Source organism: Dromiciops gliroides, chromosome 1 (genome assembly GCF_019393635.1).
Source record: "Dromiciops gliroides isolate mDroGli1 chromosome 1, mDroGli1.pri, whole genome shotgun sequence".
NCBI classification, from domain to species: domain Eukaryota; kingdom Metazoa; phylum Chordata; class Mammalia; order Microbiotheria; family Microbiotheriidae; genus Dromiciops; species Dromiciops gliroides.
In genome coordinates, this window is record NC_057861.1 from 736,490,746 (window position 1) to 736,513,538 (window position 22,793).

Here is a 22,793-nt window from a genome sequence, read left to right on the forward strand (position 1 = left end):
CTAATTGCCTCAGACATCTGGAGCCATCTCCAGTCATCCTGATGTATCTCTTGCCACTGGACCCAGGTGGCTCCAGAGAAGAGAGTAAGGCTGGTGACCTTGCAAAGGTCACGTCTATTAAGTCCAATTAACTGCAAGACAAGATGTAACCTCCCTATCATGGTCCTCTCTGAGAATGAAGGATAAACAACAACAAACAATTCTGAGAGTTTAGGCAAGTTGAGATAAGGACTTAAATTTAGGTAGTTTCAATGGAAAGTAACAGGTTAGACATGAGAAGCAAGGGATAGGAGAAAAATGAAAGGGTTTCCTATGTTTAGAGTATGTAACACTGGTAGGAGAGTGGGACACAGTAATAGGAGTGAGGAAACCATAGAGATCATGGCCTCCTGATACATAGTACAAAGACTTTTCTATGTGCCTATACTTTTAGTAAGTCATTACATATTGGGACTGGTTCCTCCATTTTATTCATGTCCCCACAGGAGGTAACTTCTTTACAGCAAACATGGTCAGCAGGATCTGCTCAGGGATGCAGCTTCACAGACATGCTAGCATCTCAGAGGAAAAACATCGATGCTAAGGCTTGTACTTTGTTCCTTATCAGCCCAGGTTACTCAATCACTGACAAAAAGGCACACCCACCCTGAGGCATTCTCTCCCTTCTCTGCCTTTCAGTTTGGTGTTTTCTTTTCTTTCTCAGTCCCTGCCGTGGATTTCTGTTTTTTTTTTCTCTCTCTTCCAAGCAGAATTTCCTATGAAATTGTGTCTTTTTTTCTTCTTTGGATTATTTTTATGTAAATAGTTTTAATTATGAAAGTATTTTATTATTTTCCAGTTATATGTAGAGATAGTCTTCAACATCTGTTTTTATATGATTTCTAGTTTCAAATTTTTCTCCCTCCACTCCCTCCCCTCCATCTCACCTCCCCAAGACAGCAAGTAATCTGAGATAGGTTGTATATGTTACAATAACATTAAACATAATTCTGCATTAGTCATGTTATAAGAGAAGAATCAGAGCAAAAAAGAAAAACCTCAAAAAAGAAAAACAACAACAACAAAAACAATAGAAATAGTATGGTTCAATCTGCATGCAGATTCAACAGTTCTTTTTTTCTGTATTTGGAGAGCATTTTATTTTATTAGTCCTTTGGAGCTATCTTGGACCATTGTATTGCTGAGAAGAATCAAGTCTATCACAGTTGATCAAAACACAATGTCATTTATACTGTATACAATGTTCTCCTGGTTCTGCTCATCTCACTCATCATCAGTTCATGCAAGTCCTTCCAGGTTTCTCTGAAATGTGCCTGCTCATCGTTTCTTACAGCACAATAGTATTCCATTACATTCATATGCCACAACTTATTCAGCCATTCCGCAATTGAGGGGCAACCCTTCAACTTTCAATTCCTTGCCACCACAAAAAGAGCAGCTATAAATATTTTTGAACATGTGGGTCCTTTTCCCTTTATTATGATCTTGGAAAAAAGACCCAAAAGTGGTACTGCTGGGTCAAAGGGCATGCACAGCTTTATAGCCCTTTGGGCATAATTCCAAACTGCTCTCCAGAATGGTTGGATCAATTCACAGCTCCACCAACAATGCATTAGTGTTCCAATGTTTCCACAGCTTCTCCAACACTTATTATTTTCCTTTTTTGTCATATTAGCCAATCTGATAGGTGTCAGGTGGTACCTCAGAGTTGTTTTAATTTGCATTTCTCTAATCAATAGTAATTTAGAACATTTTTTTCATATGACAATAGATAGCTTTGATTTCTTCATCAGAAAACTGCCTGTTTATATCCTTTGACCATTTCTCAATTGGGGAATTACTTGGATTTTTATTAATTTTATTTAGTTTCCGATATATTTTAGAAATGAGGCCTTTATCAGGAGTACTGGCTATAAAAATTCTTCATTTGGATTCTATAAAGCACTGAGCACAATGTAGGACACATAGTAGGCATTCAATAAGTACTTTGCTCTTAAATTACACTGATCTATCTTCAATATCCAGTGGATGAGAGATATTGTTTGAAAATGCGAAATTTGATCCACACAGGGGTTGGAGTGAGATGTAACAGAAAGAGTACAAGGCCAGGAGTTGAGAAATCTGGATTCAAATTCCAGCTTTGCCAGTAGCTAGCTGTTTTGACCTGGGGAAACAGGTTGTACAGTTTTTTAAGCACAAGACTTTGAATCAGAAGACATACATTTGAATCCAGTTTTGTTGTTTCCTGTCTGTAGCATCTTGGAAAGAGTTCACTTATGTTGATTTTTTAAAAATCTAGATATTAACAGGGGTAATATTTCTGTATCTCCTGATGATCACAGCTCTCTACCTTCAGTTTTCACTGACCATGAAGCAGCACAGCTAAGGAGAACTGAATGGATCAAAGGGGATGTGGAGTGCCTCTCACTCACTGTAAACTTAAAGATGTTCAGTTCAGAAACTAGAGGGCACAATATCAGTAGAAAGTTCTCTTTATCAAGACTTTCTTTTGAGTCTACTTTCCCAGCTGCATGATCAAAAAATTAACCATGATTAAATGATAGTTACAAGATTGTGTTGTTCCTTTGTTCAGTCACGTCTGACTCTTTAGGACCCCATGGACCATAGCACACCAGACCCTTCTATCCTCCACTATCTCCCCAAATATGTCCAAGTTCACGTCCATTACTTCCATGACACTATCCATAGCATTTTATGCCATCCCCTTCTCTTTTTGCCTTCAATCTTTCATTACCTTCATTGCCTTCAATACTTTCATTTCAACATCAGGGGTTTATCCAGTGAGACTGTTTTTCTAATTATGTGGCTAAAGTATTTAAGCTTCACTTAAGTATTCTTCCAATGAGTAGTTTGAATTAATTTCTTTAAGGATTGACTGATTTAGACTTCTTGTTTTCCAATGGACTCTCAAAAGTCTTCTCCAGGGGCAGCTAGGTGGTGCAGTGGATAGAGCACCGGCCCTGGAGTCAGGAGGACCTGAGTTCAAATCTGGCCTCAGACACTTAACACTTAACTAGCTGTGTGACCCTAGGCAAGTCATTTAACCCCAATTGCCTCACCAAAAAAAAAAAAAGAAAAAGAAAAAAAAGAAAAAGAAAAGTCTTCTCCAGCAACAAAATTCACAGGTGTCAATTCTGTGGTACTCGGATTGCCTTATAATCCAACTCACATCTATACATTACTACGTTAAACCATAGTTTTGACTATGTGGATCTTTGTTGGTAAGGTGATGTCTCTGCTTTTTAGTATGCTACCCAGATATACCATAGCTTTCCTTCTAAGGAGCAAGCATCTTTCAATTTCAGGGCTGCAGTCACCACCTGCAGTGATCATTGAACACAAGAATATAAAATGTGACACTGCTTCTATTTCTTCTTGCTCTGTTTACCAAGATGTGATGGGTTTACTTGTTATGAGCTTAGTTGGTTTTGGTTTTTGTTTTTTAATGCTAAACTTTAAGCCAGTTTTTATACTCTCCTTTTCTACCCTCATTAAAAGACTTCAGCTGTGGAACAAAAGGCTGCATACCTTCTAAAAATCACAGAGTACCTGGATTTTTCCCAGCATTCACTCTTTTTTTTTTTTTTTTGGTGAGGCAGTTGGAGTTAAGTGACTTGCCCAGGGTCACACAGCTAATAAGTGTCAAGGGTCTGAGGCCAGATTTGAACTCAGGGCCTCCTGAATCCAGGGCCAGTGTTCTATCCACTGCTGGGTGGCTCAGTGGATAAAACACCAGCCCTGGATTCAGCATTCACTCTCAATGATAATGTTTAGGTACAGGTCCTTTTTGGTGAATAAAGATTAGACTAGTTGCTAGCAATTGGCCAATCAGTCTGTCAATCAACATGTATTACTTATGCTTACATTATGACATTCATTACGCCAAGCCCTTGTAAGAAAAGCAAAGTATAGTCCCAGTCTTCAATTAATTCACATTTTAATGAGGAGGCACCATGGAAATATCTGTGTATACACATACATACACATTTATTATATAAGTATATATGTGAATTATATATGTACACATGTGCATATACATATGTGTATATAATTATGTACACAAATATACAAGGCAGATAGATGGCATAGTTAATAGAGTGCAAACCCTCGAATCAAAAAGACTCATCTTAGTGAGTTCAAATCTGGTATCAACATTGACTAGCTGTGTGACCTTGGGCAATTCACTTTACCCTGTTTGCCTCAGTTCCTCATCTGTAAAATGAGCTGGAGGAGGAAATGACAAACAACTACAGTATCTGACAAAAAAACCCAAATAGGGTTACAGAGTCAGATATGACTGAAACAACTGAAAAAGCAAGTAATGGATACATGCATACACACATATCACACACAAAAAAATTCAGAAGGATTTAAGCTGGTAGTTAAACATTAAAAAAAGCTGAACTATGCTTTTTATTGCTGTTGTTGTTCAGTCATTTTCCGTAACGTCCAACTCCTCATGACCCCTTTTTGAAATTTCTTGACAAAGATACTGGAGTGGTTTGCCATTTCCTTCTAAAGTTCCTTCCAATTCTTGAACCTATGAAAATATGTATTGTAATCACCTGTGTTGTGAGTTCAATAGAATTTCTTCTGTGAAATGAGAGGGCTAGAATGGACCATCTCAAATATCTTTTCCAGCTTTGATATTATTTGGTTCTAAATGCAATCCAACACTGCTATGAAGGAAAATTTTCACATTGACCTCCCAGCCCAATCCACCTTTATACAGATTTCATTATTGTGAAGTTCTTCCATACATCAAATCTAACTTGATTTCTTTGCATCTCCCACCCATTGCTACTATTTATGCCATCTGGAATCAAATGAGATTTCCACATGATAACCCTTTAAATTCTTGATGACAACTAACATATAATTTCACTTTTCTCTTCTTCAAGTTAAAAATCCACAGTTGATATAAGTGATCCTTCTATGACATGAACTTTAGAACCTTCACCATCTGATTTACCATTTTGCTCATACATTCCAATTTATCAATGTCTTACCTAAGCTATGATGCCAAGAACTGAATATAAATCTCCAGATGTGGTCTGATCAGCTCAGTGGACAGTAAGGTTATCTTTTACTCAGCACTAGAAACTATGTCTCTCAATGAAGCCCGAGTTCCCATGAACTTTCATTTTTCTTACCTACTATAATACATTTGAACCTATGGTAAACTAAAATCTATTTTTTCCCAAACAAATTACTATCTAACCATACTTGCCCATGAAAAATTCTAAATCTATAAGTTCACTGTTAACTAAGGGGATTATTTGGAAGGATTAAGCAAATTTTGGGAAGTTAGTTGATGCAGTGGATTGAGCACTGGGATTGGAATCAGGAAAACTCAATTTCCTGAGTTCAAATCTAACTTTAGATATTTGCTAGCACTGTGGCCCTGGGAAAGTCCCTTTGTCCTCTTTGCCTCAGTTCTTCATGTGTAAAGTAAACTGGAGAAGGAAATGGAAAACCACTCCAGTATCTTTGTCAAGAAATTTCAAAATGGGGTCATGGAGAGTTGGACATTACTGAAAACGACTGAACAACAACAGCAATAAAAAGCAAATACTCTCAAAAACACTCAGGGGTATGTTCTTTGTAAGAAGAGTGCATTAAAGACGGAACTCACTATTGATAAAAACAGTATGTTTATGGCAAATTGTGATTAGCAGATGCAATGATAATAATGTTTATATAGAGCTTTCTTTTTTTTGCAGGGCAATGAAGGTTAAGTGACTTGCCCAAGGTCACACAGCTAGTAAGTACCAATTGTCTGAGGCCGGATGTGAACTCAGTTCCTCCTGAATCCAGGGTAGGTGCTTTATCAACTGTGCCACCTAGGTGTCCCCTTTATAGAGGTTTATATAAGTTACCTCATTTGATCTTCACAACCGTTATAGATAAGTGCCATTATTGCTATTTTCAATATGGAGAAACTGAGGCTCAGGAAGAATAATTAATTTGCCAAGGGTCACACTTAATAAGTACCTCTAGTAGGAAATAAGACCAAAGTCTTCATCATTTCAGATCTAAGGGTATATTTGCTAAGTACCTTTGCCTCCTAACACTTGTTGACAGTATAGATGACTAAACCTTGAACAGCAAACACCCAGATCCATCCTTTACATAAGAGGCCATGAGCCCATGCTGAGAAAATCAATGATTGTACCACCAGTCTCCTCAAATTAGGATTCATTCCAAGAACTCTGGGAGTCAGGAATGTGCCAGACATGGGGAAGCATTAACTGATACTAAGTGGCAGGGGATTTTTCCTGTCTCAACCTTCTGTTCCAAATTCATTTTCCCCATTTGAAATTGGAAAACTTTGCCTCCTGGATTCTTGGCCAGTTCAAGGAAATCTGCATTAATTAGCCCCTTGAGAAGTTTAATCAGTCACTGCCTGAAACCCTGAATCTAAAGGTTCTAATTAATCTAAGCATTTTTGTCTCCTTGAAGAAAACCAAAGAACCCAAGTATCCTTGTACACAGATGAGAGGTGGAAGAAATACCTCATAGAAGAAAATGTAAAGAGACAAAGCTAGCTTCAGGATAACAACAATGGGGCCTGATATAGATTCTTTGGATCTAACAAATACCCTGATTACAATTAAACCTTCTACACTGTGACTTTCCCCATTACAATTTTGATATATCACAGGTCAGTATAAGAAATTAAATGGGAATTTGGGGGAAAGTTTGTGGAAGCTGCAAAAAACACAAAAGGCCAGCAGATGACACAGAAAAAGTTTAAGAACTCATAAATGCATAAAATATGTGTACAGTATTGTACAATATCAACATATTTTATCTTTTAATACCATAATAATTCAGATTTCTTCTCTGGTAGAAAGGGAGGGTCAAAAAATTTTATGAGGATTTTCAGATGGCTAAAGCAATGCAAACCTAACCCCTGTGATGTGGAGGGAAAATTGTATAATTTCTCCACCAAGACTAATGGAGTAAAGACTAATCATTTCTATGCAAGCCAAGAAAGTTTAATTGATTCCTCACACCTAAAAAAATCAATTCAATTCAAAGGTAATTGTCAAATGCCTGCTACATGCAAACTACTGTGCACAAATACGAAGACCAAAAAAAAATACGGATACCTGTCCTCAAGGAGTTTACATTCTATTTAGATTCATAATTTACGCACATAAGTAAAGAGAAAGTAATTCACGGAATGGGAGGACACTATTAAAAAGAGTTAAACAGAGACTAAGAAAAGCTTTCTGTGGGAGGTGACACTGGAAATGAGCTTTGGGGGAAACTAGATTGTAAGAACTGAAGTAAAAAGGGAATCGAGCTAAAGACTCCCTGTATGCTTCTGAACTGCCAGACACCATTCTAGTGACACTTTGAAGTCCTCTCCCTGGCCCCCACCTCCCAAGGGAACCAAGGCATACACAGCATATGCAATGACTCACTGATACATTATACAAATGAACCTATCTCTGCAAAGCTGTCAGCCAGCACTGTGAAATTTGGTACAGACAGTCAACCCAGTGGAACTCAATTCATCTAAATTAGAAAAAAGGCAATGAGTCAGCTCTCTTGAGCTTTGAACTCTTCATTCCAATTAGTCCTAATAATGTAAAGCAAATGCTTTTAAACCACTAGAAGTCAACGACCTACCCACATCTTCCCATAAATGAACCATCTCTTTCTTCCTCCTATTCCCAGACACATCTGCAGGGACCATAGGAAAAGGAGGATGATTGGGGGTATCTGCCTGCAGGTGGATATTTTCCCTGCCTGTACATGATGCAGGCTTATCTTTGCTCTGAATCTTATTGCACTAATTCCATTTCCCATAAATCCATCTTAATAGTTAATTGGGGCTTGTTTGCCAAATTTTACAGTAATAGAATTTGAGAAAGCAACAAAGTCCACAGCAAGATGTGAGAAAGCTATAGTTTTAGGAAAATCAACTTCACTCATTCACTCAACAAGCATTTATTAAATATCTCCTACGTGCAAGGGACTGTGCCAGGCACTGTGGTTGCATAGATGAAATTGACACAGGCCCTGATTCCCAGGAGCTTAAATTCTATTGAGAGTAGGCTGACAAGATCTTATTTACATATAAAAATACAAAGCAAAGTAATTTTTTTTTTAATTTTGTACTAGGAATTCTAACAATTAGAGGAATTAAGGGGCAGAAATTTAATGGTGTTTTGAAGAAAGCTGGGATCCTAAGAGGTAGAGATGAAGAGTCATTGCAATCAAGGCATGGAGGATAGCCTACACAAAGGCAAGGAAATAGGAGGTGGAATGTCATATAAAAGGAACAACATCCAGTTTGATTGAAGTGTATGTTAAGGGAAGCAATATGTGATACAGGAGTCTGGAGACAAGGAAAGCCTTTAAAAACCATCAGAGAAGTTTCTATTATATCCAGGAGCAGGAGTTCATAACCTGTGGTCTATGAACTCATTTTTAAAATATATATTTGAAAGCTACATCAATATAATTTTCTTTGCTATCCTATGTGTTTCATTTAAGCAGTTAAAAATAATTTGATAAAGGGCTTACAGGAATCTGCAGTCTACCAAAGGAGTTCAGGGGACATCAAAATGTTAAGAGTTCCTTGTCACAGAAGCAATTCAGAGCCAGTGGAAATCTTTAATGGAGGACCTGACACACAGCCTAGCCACACCCATATTTAAGAATATCAAATTGGCAGCCGCCTGGAGGATGGATTCAAGTGGTGAGAGACTTGAAGCAGGAAGACCAATCAGGGTCTAGTGTAATAATCTAGATGACAGATGATAAAAGCCTGAACTAAGGTGGTAATTATATAAGAGGGAAAAGGTCATAGATGAGAGAGGTGGGGTGGGAGAGAGAGAGAGAGAGAGAGAGAGAGAGAGAGAGAGAGAGAGAGAGAGAGAGAGAGAGAGAATGAGAATTAATAAAACTTGGAAGTTAATTGCTGTGATCAGTGTGGGAGAATGAAGGAATCAAGGGTCAAGGGTCAATCCAAATATGCACACTGGGTGCTAATAGAGATCATAAAGGTTAAAAGAGGAGGGAGTTTTGGGGGAAATATAAGGAATTTTGGTTTTTGATATATTGAGTTCAAAGTGAATTTTGGACAGGTGGTTGGAAATGTCCAATAAGTAATTGGTGATGAAGGACTAGAGCTTTGAAGAGAGAATGGGACTAGACACATAATTCTGGGGGTCATCTGCTTGGAGATTATTTGATTGCTTTGGAGCTAATGATATAACCAAAAATTATTTTCTAAAGAGGAAGAGAAGAAAGGAGAAGAGAGGAAAGGAGAGGAGGGGAGGGAAAGGAAGGAAAGGAAGGAAAGAAGAAAAGAGTGGAGGGGAGAAGAGAGGATAAATGGAAGAGATAAAACTTCAGGATAGGGCTTAGTTGATTCTATGATTCAGGAAAAATTCTTGAGTATCTACATTCATTCAACAAACATTTACCTAGTGGCAGCTTTGTGCATACCTTAGGGCTAATTTCTGGGGAGTATTCCAAGTTTAGATAAGGCAAGGCCTCTGTGCACATGGAATTTGTGTTTGAGAAAATGGATGAAAAGAAACATAGATAACTCTACTTAAATGCTTCAATACATCCATGATCTCCTTCCACTGGTATTGATTGCAACTCATTTATGTCACATCCTCCCATGTGGTTCTTGGCTATGATTTCTGTCAATCCTTCATTGAAAATTCTCCAGTCTTTCTTCTGGTATAAACTCCTTGAGAGTAGGTACTGTTAAATTCTTTGTATTTTAATCCTTATCTCCTAGCATTGTGACTGCTGCAGAGTAGGTGTTTGTAAATCTTGTGGATTGATTAGGAATACCTTTGCAACTATATCAATTCAATGGGTTGCCCACCCGGTTACAGAAAATATTCTGAACATTCTATATTCTTCACATTTTTTTTTTATTTTCCCTTTTTCCAGATAGCAAAAATATACAGGGCAGATAAATTAGAGAAGTAGCCAACAGTAATGTTAAAAATAAGGAGGATATAATTTCTTATTGAGGGATAAGGAAAAAAATTCATGGAGAAGGTAAGATCACCTATCAAATCAAAGCATTTGAGTTGGCATTTAAATGGTGGGTAGGACATTCTAAGTATGGATACCACACATGTAGGAAAATACAGCTATCTGGAAGAAAAAAAAAAACTAGTTCTGTTTGTTTGGAGCATAAAGTCTGTTCAAAGGAAAAATATGAGAGAAACTTGGAAAGCCAGATGATGGCAACCCTTGAATGTCAAAATAAGGAATTTGAATTTGACTCAGCAGACAGTAGTTAGCCAATGAAGATACTCAAGGAGAAGAGAAGACTGACCAATTATGTGCTTTAGAAAGATGTCTGAGATTCTCTTCTTGGATAGATTGATGGAAGAAAAGAGTGGAGGCTTGTTAAAAAGCTATTGTAATAACTCCATTTAGGTGATGAGGTTCAATGATGTACATTTCTATAGTACTTTACTAATTAAAAACCATTTTCCTCACAAACACCACATAAAATGTAACCACTTCTATTGTCCACAGCCACATAGTAAATGGCAGAGGTGGGTGGGAGAGAATATACTACTACAGTGTACAGAGTACTGACTTGATGGTCAGAGGATTTAGTTTCAAATCCCACAGTGATGGTTACCACCTAGATGAGATTGGCAAGTCACTTTCCCTCTTAGCTTCCTCACCTGTAAAATGAAAGAGTTGGATGAGATGGCTTCTAAGGTCCCCTCAAGTTCTATATCCATCACCTTAACTCCAAAGTTAGTATTTTTTCTACTACAGAACAGCACAGTTAGTATTTTTTCCACTTCCTCTAGTCACATGACAACAATAAGGATGCAAAGGAAGGGACAAATAACAGACATTGAGTAAATAGAACCAACACAAATGGTTAAAAGATTGTTCAAGATAGGTCAAGATGGAGAAAAATGCAAGAGGAAACCTAAGGCCTTCAATATGAGAGGTGACGTAAATGTGAGTATGACAGAAAGAGATAGTCAAGTCCTAAGGAGTCACAGAATCTTTGAGTTGGAAGGGATATCAACAACTTTCTAATTTAATATCTATTGAAAAAATACCATGGAACATCCAAAGTAGTCTCCAGACCTTTGTTAGAAGACTTCCAGGGAGGGGAATGTACAACCCCAAAAGGCACAACTTTTCCATTTGAAATAGTTTAATTAGGGGCAGCTAGATGGTGCAGTGGATAAAATACCGGCCCTGGATTCAGGAGTACCAGAGTACCTGAGTTCAAATCTGGCCTCGGACACTTAACATTTACTAGCTGTGTGACCCTGGGCAAGTCACTTAACCCCAATTGCCTCACCAAAAAAAAAAATAGTTTAATTAGTTTATCTTCCCTGATAACAAGTCTAAATTTGCTTCTTTGTAACTTCCTCCCATTATTCCTAGCTCTACCCCCAAAAGCCATACAGAACAAGACCAATATCCCTTCCACAGGACATTCTTTCAATTACTTGATCATAACAATTATATCACATGTGAATAATTTCTTCTTTAAGCTAAATGCCTCCCCTTCAAATAATCTTTATGTTGAATGACTTTGGCTTACTTGATTGCCTGGCTATGGATAATATCCAATTTATTAAAGTGCTTCCTGAAATATAGTACCATAACTGCTTTAAAGCAAACTACTGTCTGCCCACATGGCAACCATTTTGTACTTAGGCTGATTTTTTTAACCAAGGAATAAAGCTTTTCATTTATTCTTATGTCATTTCATCCCAACATTTTAAGAAGTTGAGGTTTTTTGGGTTTTTTTTTTATTCTGATTCTTTTATCTGACTTGGTCTTTCTCAGCAAATAAGATGAAATAGCTTAAAATGAAAAGTAGTGCTTGCTTTGTGCATGTTGATGTTGAGGTGCTGGTGGAACATACCAAGAGAGATATCCCATTAGCAATCAGAGAGTGGTTTCTGTATGTGTATATATATATGTATATGTATATGTATATGAAGAATATTTTAAGACAAAATACATGGTCCTCCTACTTTTTAAGGCTATATAGTCTAAAATAACAAAAGGAACTCATTAGATAAGAGGTCATAATAACTAAAAAATAAAAAGAGTGCATTGTCTTTTAGAGAAATAAGTAGTTAAAAGATTCATATCGAGGTGAAACGAGAAGAGAGAAACCTTTGAAGGTGACATCAGAAGAGCCCTTTTTCTCCCACAAAGCAGTCTTGGTTATCACTGGCTGGACAAAGAACTATTCTGTGTTAGTATAAAATTTCTTATAATAGTATCATATACTTAAGTGGATCGCTTGATCTTTTCATTGTGACTCCAAATCTATCCTAATACTTTTCCTGACAAATCCCCTGTAAAGTAGGTAGGATAGGTACTATCATCTCATTTGACAAGTTCAGAAACCAATACAAAAAGGGATTAAGTGATGACCAAGATAATATGATAATGAGTTGGAGAGCAAAGACTAGGCTGATATAATCATGAGAGAGGTAGGGTCACTGCTCTCCTGGTCTGTACTCTGGTCTTTATGCCAGAAGGGGCTCTGGATACCTGCATCCACGAGAACTAGCATTCTCTTTGCCTTAGAACTGTGACCAGGGCCCCTGCTCCCTTGTGACCAATGCCCAGTTCTCCTCTCTGCCCTGGAACTGTGAACCAGAACTATATAGAGAGTTCCCTATCAGTGTCAGCTGTACCCATTGCCAGCAAATGGAACCTTGTAAATTTTTTTCTGACCGATTACCTGACCTCCTTTACCATTTCTGGATTTAGTCCCCAAAGTTGCTGCTTCTTTAGTTGTTGTTGTTGCCACATCTGTAGGCTGCAAACAGGGCTTCCACCATGGTGTCACAAAATTCTTCCACCCACCTCCTAAATTTGCTTAGGCCAGAAAAAGTCTCACCCTCTCTTTTTGTTTGCCCTGCCACTCCAAAATTTGTTCTGAGGCATTACTTTAAAGTTTTTTGGAGGGGAATGTTAACAGAGTTCAGATGGGTTGCCTCTAATCTGCCATCCTCTTGAGCATGTACCTTCACAGGTGCCCACTAAAAGTACAATTTCCACATTACTCTACTTCTTCTATGTTTCCATGTCTGCCTGGATACCACTTTTATTTCATGTAAATTGCTTCAAAAGGATAGATTGTTCTATATTTTCAAATGAAATTGAAATTTTTTTATTGCATTTGACAGTCCACACGGCAACCAATTTTAGCTCCTTGTAATGGTATTCAATCTCATTTGGGTGTTTCAACTATGATGTATTATCTAATCTTATAAGGCTGTCTTCTCCCCAAGGGCTGAAAGTACTTCACATTTGGAAGCAAGCTGTTTGACAAGTAGATACTAATTTCAATCAATTCAATTCAATTCAAACCCTCCTATATATAAGACACTTAACTCAGATATAAATTTAAAAAATTAAAATTTCTCTGCCCTCAAGGACCATGTAGTCTACTTGAAGGATAAAACATGCTTCCAACCCTTGGATCTTCAATAAGTCACATAAACTCTCTGTACCTCATTTTTCTAATTTATAAAATGAGGGGGCATGACTAGATGGCCTCTGAGATCCCTTTTAATTCTATTATCTTATAAATATGTACACAGATGAGTAAACAATAAGCATGTGCAGAGCATTCATTAGGCAGCTGCTATGTGGAAGACCCATGCTTGGTTGGAGGAATACAAAGACAAAAGGAAGAAGTAATCATGGTATGCAAGCATTCTACTGTTGGAGGGACACAGTATTAAAAGAGAAAGGAAGGGAGAAAAATACATAGAGACAGAGAGATAGAGAAAGAGAGACACAGACACAAAAAGAGAGAGACAGAGATGGAGGGACAGACAAAAACAGAGACTAGAAGAGATGCAGAGACAGAGAGAGTCAACAGGCTAGTTTTCAGGAGATGTTCGGGAGAAAAGGTTGAGGAAGATCAAATATTCTCTTTAGTAAAGGTGAACCAATTTCAGGCATGTAAGAAAGGTTTGCAAAGGTATGAAGGTGGAAGATGGAATACCAAGTGTGGGAAACAGACCAGGTTAGCTAGAACATAAAGGTCACAAAATGGAATAAACAAAGTATGTCTGGAAAAGTATTCTGGAGTGATCCCGTGAAGAACTTTGCCATGCCAAGCTGAGGTGTTTACACTTTATCATATAGGGAATAGAGAGCAAAAGAAATTCTTGAGCAGAGCAGTAACACATTCATAACTGATCTTTAGGAATATTATTTGGCTTCTATTTGTAGTATGCAAAAGGTTATACTTGAAATTGGAACATAATTCCATTAATACATGAAAGCTGCAATTAAGGATCTAGAATAGAATTACTCCAAAATGATAATGTGACATTGTTCAGTTATTTTTCAGTCATGCCTTACTCTTTGTGACCCCCTTTGGGGTTATCTTGGCAAAGATACTCAAGTGCTTTGCCATTTCCTTTTCCAGCTCATTTTATAGAAGATTAAAATGTTGAAAATTGAATATAGTTTTTATACCCATCCTCCTACAAAATAAACAGAACCAGAATTCACATAGACAGATCAGAGAAGGCAATCCCTACCTCTCCTACAAGAAGTGAATACCTGAACATAACCAGATCAGAGGATTGGTAGGAAAACTAAACACAGATTTATTTTATCGCAATAACAAGCAATCATGACATGTAGGGAACTTTGCAAAGGAAAAGTTCTCAAAGATTTCCTTTTTTCTGAGGGGATATAAGGGTTTTTTTCCATTAGTTACAGAGTGTTATCAGTTTCAATAGTATGATATAGGAGCAAAGTCAGTTTAACAATTTCAGTTATAATAAGTATGGAGGAAAATTCCGAAGCATCATGATAAGATTACAGGATTCCAAAAAAAGGGTTTGGCAAGAATAAGGATGCTGAGATGTCCATAATTTAGGGACTTACTATCCTGAAGGAAGTCACTAGGTAGAGACAAATCTACTTTCCATCTGGGTTCACTTTGGAGTTTAATTGAAGGGTATTTTGTTCCTATTAATCCTATTAATCCAGGATTTCATAAAACTCCCTTGGATAATAAGACAGTTCCATCAAATTCAGGTGACTCAAATACTTGTTAACCATCTCACTTTAATCCAGATTATTAAATTTGGTATAACAAAACTAAGGCAAAGTCAGTTAAGTGACTTTCCCCAAGTCACACAGCTAATAAGTATCTGAGGCCAAATTTGAACTCAGCTCTTCCTGACTCCTGGCCTGACATTCTATCCACTATGTTACCTAGCTATAAACCCTATAAATAGTTAAGTCCTGGTCATCTGAAGGAAAGCAGTATTTTGAGGCAAGTCAGTAAAATGATATGATACTTTCATTCCTTATATCGTTGTTGTCTCATTTCACCTTCCTACCTACCAATCCACCAAATCTTGCTCCAGTGCCTACAGAGCAAGCTAATGAATTGGGGAGGGACGGTGTTACTATTTTTTTTTTTTTGGTGAGGCAATTGGGGTTAGATGACAGGGTCACACAGCTAGCAAGTGTCAAGTGTCTGAGGCTGGATTTGAACTCAGGTCCTCCTGACTCCAGGGCTAGCGCTTTATCCACTGCACCACCTAGCTGCCCCCAAAAGCTTTTGTAATCTAGCTGGGAACCCAGGTTATAATTTCACTTGATGACATCTTGAAATTTATATGCAGATCACCTAAGTCTTTTCTCTAGCTCCAATGCTTACTTTTTTCCTCCTGCAGAAAAGATCTAGTACATTCTATACTGCCCTGCAACAAATATTCTAAAGAGATCCTAGTATTCCAATGATTGGAGATGAAATAATGCTTTATTCACTGCAGCAGTACACACTGAAGCTAGAGCACAAAGAGGAGTATGCATTATCAGGATTTGTCTTCCCAAATTCATCTTTTATAAGCCAGCATATTTGCCTTAGTCTCTACTCAAAGAAATGTTTCTCAGCTGATCATAAAGGCTTTATTATATGTTTACTATGTGCCAAACACCATTCTAAGCATTGGGGAATAGAAAGAAGGGGGAAAACACTGTCCCTCACCTCAAGGGGCTCATATTCTAATGGATCAGACAGCATGTAAATAACTGGGAATATACAGGATGTATATAGAGTGGAAAGGTCAAGCCAGAGGGAAGATTCTAGCAATGGAGAGCCAGTCTAGGGATACCGGGAAAGGATACCTGAAAAAGAAAGGAAGTAAGCTGAGTTTTAAAGGAAGCCAGAGAAACTAAAAAGTAGAGGTGAGGGGGGAAAGAATTCTAGGCATGGAAGACAGCCAGTGCATTCCTAGAGATAAGAGATTGAATAACATGTATGGGGAACAAGGAAGGAGGCTGGTGTAACTGGCTTGTGGACTGTGTGGGAAGAAAAATACCAGCAGACTAGAAAAGGAAGGAAGTGTTCAAGGTTGTAAATGACTTTTTAAATGCAAGAAAGAAGACTTTGCATTTTATTCTTCAGATAATAGGGAGTCATTGGTGTTTATTGAGTGTGTGTGTGTGTGTGTGTGTTTGTGTGTGTGTGTGTTGACAAAACATAGTCAGACGTGTGCTTTAGGATGGATTAGATGAATTCAGCTAGGGAGACTTGTTAGAAGTTTATCACAATAGCCTAAAAAAGAAGTAATAAGTGCTTGAACTTAAGTGGCTGAATGGAAAGAAACATCTAGAATAAATATTTTGAAGGTAGAAATAATGAGATTTGATGACAAGTTAGATATGTGGGGTGAATGAGTGAGGAGTCAAGTATAACACTGAGGTTGTTTGGAAAATAGCTAAATAAAATCTATTCACTGTTTTGAGTAATACAAGAGCAAGAAAGAATTTTCCATTTCCTAAAAAAAGCACTCAGGTATGTCTTATACTCATTCCATGCTGTAAAGACCAAGGCTTGAATAACTGGCAACTTGAGAAGATGGGAGTTACCCCTTGGGAAAACAGAGTCAAGCCACTATAATTAATATTAGAGTTTCTTATAATCTTATACAGGAGATCTTTGTCGATGACATCCATATTGTCCTCTGTGTGTTAAGACTTTTCTAAGAATATTACTGTGCCCTATGAAACAATAAATATGGAGAACACAGACTCATGGTGAGACTCATGAACTGATAATGTAAAGGGAAGTATACAGCTAGGAAAACAATGAATGCAATGATTACAACCATGTGAATGGAGGTGGAGAAAAAGGAAAAAAATTGTGATGTAATTATCAAGCTTGTCTCCAGAAGAGAAGGGGAAAAACCCCTATCTTTCACTTTTATTTGCAAAGGTTAGAAACTCCGGGTCCCTGGAACATTGCTTATGTCTTCATATTTGTTTGGTGTTTTGCATAGTTTAGTTTTGCTGAAGTGCCTCTCTCTTCCTTTCTCTCTCCATCTCCTCCATCCCTTCCCTATCTCTGTTTCTCTGTCTTTGTGTTTCACATTGTGTCTTTCTGTATTTTTGTGACTGTCTCTTTGTGTGTCTCTGTCTCTCCATCTTTTTCTGCGTGTCTCTGTCTCTTTGTGACAGACATTCTTGATATAAGGGATGGATCTTTGATACAAAGGATGAATCTTGGAGGGATTACTTGGAAATTAAGGTGATATAAAGACAAAAGATAATTTTTTAAAAAGAAGTCTCTTATACAATAGCAATAGAAATCCCTATTAAAAATGCATATTTATCATTGATGGTCATTAGAGTAAATCAAAGTCTTTTTTTGTTGTTTTGTGGAGCAATGAGGGTTAAGCAGCTTGCCCAGGGTCACTCAGCTAGTAAGCATCAAGTGTCTGAGTTCAAATTTGAACTCAGGTCCTCCTGAATCCAGGGCCGCTACTTTATCCACTGCACCACCTAACTGCCCCACAAAGAGTCTTTAGAGTGAGATTCTCTATGTGGCCCCAGAGTACTTAAATTTTTCTAAGCCTTGTTTTTCTCATCTGTAAAATGAGAATTACTATAGCACCAACTTCACAGGATTATTGTGAAATTCAAATTAGATAAGATTGTTAGAGCACTTTGCAATGGCTTAAAGTGCTCTATGAATGTTCATTTTTATTATGGTCATCAAAAGCATTAGTCAAATAACCTACAACTTTTAGGATGATGCTTCTACTCACAGAAATAAATGAACTCATTTTCATCATTGGTTAAAACTAGAAGAGCCTTAGATCTAGACGTGCCAGCAGCACTCTTGACAAAATATAAGGTCCATGAGGCCAGGAACTGTTTGATTTTTGCCTATCTTCAGAGCCTAGTACAATTTTATTTTTACTTAGTCTTGTCTAACTGTTCAGGACCCCATTTGGTGTTTTCTTGACAAGGGTACTGGAGTGGTTTCTCATTTCCTTCTCCAGCTCATTTTATAGATGAGGAAACTGAAACAAAGTTAAGTGACTTGCCCATGGTCACATGTCTGGTAATTGTCTGAAGCCAGATTCAGGAAGCTGAATTTTCATCACTCCAGCCCAGCACTCTATTCACTGTGTCATCCAGATGCGCCCATACATTGCCTAGTACAATGCCTGGCACATAATAGATGCTTAAGAAATGTTTGTTTACAAGGAGAACATTGTACACAGTAACAGCAACATTGCATGATGATCAACCATGATAGACTTAGCTCTTCTCAGAAATACAATGATGCAAGACAATGCCAAAGGACTCAGGATGGAAGATGTTCTCCACATCCAGGCAGCTAGGTGGCACAGTAGATAAAGCACTGGCCCTGGATTCAGGAGGACCCGAGGGACCTGAGTTCAAATCCAGACTCAGACACTTGACACTTACTAGCTGTGTGACACTGGGCAAGACACTTAACTCTCATTGTTCCATCAAAAAAAAATTAATTTAAAAAGAACTCTGGATTCTGAATGCAGATTGAACAATGCTGTTTCTACTTTTGCTTTTGTTTTTTTTAGGTTTTTCCCTTTTTTTCTGATTCTTCGTTTACAACATAACTAATGCAGAAATAGATTTAATGTGATTGAACATATAGAAGCTATATCAGATTGCTTTCTTTCTTTGGGAGGGGGAGGGAAGGAAGGGAGGGAGAAAAATATGGAACTCAAAATCTTATGAAAACAAATGTTGAGAACTATCTTTACATATAACTGGAAAATAAAATACTTTTATAATTTAAAATATTTGTTTAACCATGAACTTTAAGAATGTAAAATACTCTAGGCACTTTCAGAATTTGTGTAATTAAAAAAGAAAACCTCTCCCAAGAAAAATATGAGGAAGGCATAGTTAGATGACAGATTTATTTGAAAAATTACCTAAGGATTCCAATGGGCTATGAGATCAATGTAAGTCAATAGTGAGATACAACAGCTAAGAGAGGAAAACTGATATTGGGCTGCATTAATAAAGTCAGAGTGACCAGTAATAGTAAGGTAAGAATCCCATTATCCTCTTCCTGCATGAGTCCACATCAAGAAAATTATCTTCAGTTTGGGACATGACAACTTAGGAGGGACATAGGTGGGCTAGAGAGAGACCAGAGGAAGACAATGAGGCTGGTAAGAATACTTCAAGTTCAAACTCTATACAGGTCAGCTGAAGGAACTGATGATGTTAATTCTAGAGAAAAGCAAACCTGGGGGAAGGGTAGGATATGATCACCATTTTCAAAGATTCAAAAACATGGCACATAAGAGGGCTTTGACATGTCCTGTTTGGTTCCACAAACCTGAAGCAAAAGTATAGGGAGAAATCGAAGACAGGCAAATTTAAATTTGATTTCAGGAAACACTTGCTAAAAATAGAATTATATAAAATTTGAATGGTCTGTGTCAGGAAATAACATTTTCTCCTTCCTTCTGCCCCTCCTTTTTTGAGCAAAGGCTGGATGATAACTTGTCATGTGTTATAGCAGAGATACTTTTCCTGGTACAAGAGAGATGTGATAGCCTTGGGGGTCCTTCAACTCTGAGATTCTGTGGGCTTCTCTTATATGGAGAGACATTAACTTTGCCAAAGAAGAAATCAGGGGAACAAATAATTCAACATCATTTATGCCTGCCTTTAGAATCCATCACATGGTTTATAATGGGACAAGAAAGAGAATCTCTTTCCTAATTCAGTTTTGTTTAGGCTAACATTAATGTTTCTGTGTTTCCTGAGCACAGCTCTATGGAAAGGGCCAAAAGCATCCATAAAGCATAGAGCACTTCATCTCAAAAGTTTAGCACAGATAACCTCTAAATTAAGGGTCAACTGACTGTATCTACACAAATTTTATCATGGCACATATCAATTTTTTCCAAGCCCAAACTTCCTATCTTTATTTTCCCCACATTAATTTCATTGTATATTTATATGCCTAGTACAAAGTGGAATACTTTATCATTTTTGTTACTGTTTTTTGGTTGTGTCTGATGTTTTGTGACCCCATTTAGGGTTTTCTTGGCAAAGATACTGGAATAGATTGCCATTTTCTTTTCCAGCTCATTTTACTGATAAGGAAACTGAGGCAAATAGAGTTACATGACATGACAGCTAGTAAGTGGATGAGACTCAATTTGAACTCAAGTCCTCCTGACTCCAGGACCTGCCGTCTATCCCCTATATCACCTAGCTACATATAGTAAGTGCTTAATAAATGTTTCTTGAGGGGCAGCTAGGTGGCACAGTGGATAGAACACCCACCCTGGATTCAGGAGGACCTGAGTTCAAATCCATCCTCAAATACTTGACATTTACTAGTTGTGTGACCCTGGGCAAGTCACTTAACCCCAATTGCCTCACCAAAAAAAATATTTCTTGAATTCAATTTGAAGTTGGGCCAGGAACTATTTGCAAATCAGTTATTTCCCTTTGTTTCCACTCCAAAATATTCCAGACATTTTATATTAAATGGGAAACTCCTTCTATCCCACTGTCCAAATGCAGGCTAAAAGTTTTGGAAAAAGTGCTAATTATTTCTTACTACTAAGGTACTGCTTATGAGAAGGGTTTTGAAAACTAAGAGAATTACTACAATAATGCATCAGGGATTCTTCCTTAGATCTCCTCTTCCTTTACTTCTTTAATTATAGCAAAGCTTAAATCTTGCCTGGAACAATAAATCCTCTATTGACCAAAGCAAGTGAAGTTATAATCCAAACAAATGTATTTGAACTAAAACATGCAACAGTTAAGTGGAAATCAATTCACTTTACACAATGGATTTCTGACTCCTGAATTTAGTAAGTATTTGTCAAAGCTATTGGGTAAAATATAGAACCATGTTTTGTTACTGTTGATTATGGAATAGCTAGAAATCACAGAAATTAAGTGGTAAGAATCCTGAACGGAAAGAATACTGAAAACTTCCAGTGAAGATGGATATGTGAAAAGTAAAAGAGGAAGCTACCTCTCCCACAAACACCATAACAAAGGTTTAAAAGGGAACTGGGGGCAGCTAGGTGGCACAGTGGATAGAGCACTGGCCCTGGATTCAGGAGGACCTGAGTTCAAATCCGGCCTCAGACACTTAACACTTACTAGCTGTGTGACCCTGGGCAAGTCACTTAACCCCAATTGCCTCACCAAAAAAAAAAAAAAAAAAAAAGGAAACAGAAGGAACAATGATGAAGAACAGAGAGAAACATCAAGAAGTTCTTCCATCCAGTCCAGGACAGCACAATTACAGTCATAGAATTTATGAGTTGGAAGGGATTGCAATGGCCATTTATTCCAACCAAGACATAAGATAAATCATCAGAAATCCCCACTGTGAAGTTGTTGTTGTTGTTTTGTCCTTCATTCTCAAAGAGGACCATGACATCAGGGTGATGTCATGACCTGCACTGAATTAGATTCAAGTGAGGAAGGGCTATGAAATGTTGCCAACTTCACTCTCTCCTCCAAAGCCATCTGGGTCCAGTTGTAAGATATACATCAGGATGACTGGAAATGGCCCCAGATGTTTTAATGCAATTGGGGTTAAGTGACTTGCCCAAGGTCACACAGCTAGTGAATGTCTGAGGTAAGATTTGGACTTAGACCCTCACAACTTCAGGGCCAGTGATTTATCCATTGTATTGCCTAGCTGCCCCCACATATATGCAGTTATTGACCACTGCTTGAAGAACTCCAATAGGGAAAATCTACTGCATCTTGAAGCATCCCATTCCACTTTTGTGAATGACTCTCATTTTTAGGAGAAGGCAGCTAGGTGGCACAGTGGATAGAGTACCAGGTCTGGAATCAGGAAGACCTGAATTCAAATCCAGCCTCAGACACTTACTAGCTATGTGACACTGAGTAAATCAGTTAACCTTCCTTGTCCTAGTTTCCTCACCTGTAGAATGATCTTTAGAAGGAAATGACATTCCAGTATCTTTGCCAAGAAAACCCCAAAAGGGGCTCACGAAGAGTCAGACATGACTGAAAAATGACTAAACAACAAAAAGAAAAACATTTGTCGGAAGTTTCCACAGACACAATCTTGATTTTGAAACTAATTTTAACTCTATGCAATTTTTATCAACAGATGGTTCTATCCGGAGGGAAAAACAGAATAAGTCCATATTTCCCCTGAGTCTTCCCTTCCCCTGACTGAATAGTCCCTGTTCCTTCAAACAATCTTTATATCACAAAATATCAAAGCCCTTCACTGGTCTGTTTGTTTTCCACTGAGTACTCTCTCATGTATCAATCTCCTTCTTAACCATAATATTCAAAACTGAGCAAAATATTTCAGATGAGTATTATAAGTGGAAGGCAGTAGGATAATGATCACTTTATTAATTAAAGCTGTGCATCTCTTAATGAAACTCATTGTTGTATTAGATTTTTTAGCTGCCACATCACATTATTAAGTC